Here is a 723-nt window from a genome sequence, read left to right as displayed (position 1 = left end):
ATGCAAGGATTCTTCAATATACGTAAAACAATCAATGTGATACACCAAATTAACAAATTAAGGAATAAAAACCATATGATCATCTCAGTAGATGCAGAAAAAGCTTTTGACAAAATTCAACACCACTTATGATAAAAAAAAAAAAAACTCTCCAGATAATGGGCATAGAGGGAACCTACCTCAACATAATAAAAGGCCACATATGACAAACCCACAGCAAACATCATACTCAATGGTGAAAAACTGAAAGCATTTCCACTAAGATCAGGAACAAGTCAAGGATATCCACTCTTGCCACTCTTATTCAACATAGTTTTGGAAGTCCTAGCCATGGCAATCAGAGAAGAAAAAGAAATAAAAGGAATACAGATTGGAAAAGAAGTAAAACTGTCACTGTTTTCAGATGACATGATACTATACATAGAAAATCCTAAAGATGTCACCAGAAACTACTAGAACTAATCAATGAATTTGGTAAGGTTGCAGGATACAAAATTAATTCACAGAAATCTCTGGCATTCCTATGCACTAACAATGAAAAATCAGAAAGAGAAATTAAGGAAACAAACCCATTTACCATCACAACAAAAAGAATAAAATACCTGGGAATAAACCTGCCTAAGGAGGCAAAAGACCTGAACTCAGAAAACTATAAAACACTGATGAAAGAAATCAAAAATGACATAAACAGATGGAGAAATATACCATGTTCTTGGATTGGAA

This window comes from Physeter macrocephalus, chromosome 14, assembly GCF_002837175.3.
Source record: "Physeter macrocephalus isolate SW-GA chromosome 14, ASM283717v5, whole genome shotgun sequence".
NCBI classification, from domain to species: Eukaryota; Metazoa; Chordata; class Mammalia; order Artiodactyla; family Physeteridae; genus Physeter; species Physeter macrocephalus.
This window is presented reverse-complemented; position numbering follows the sequence as displayed.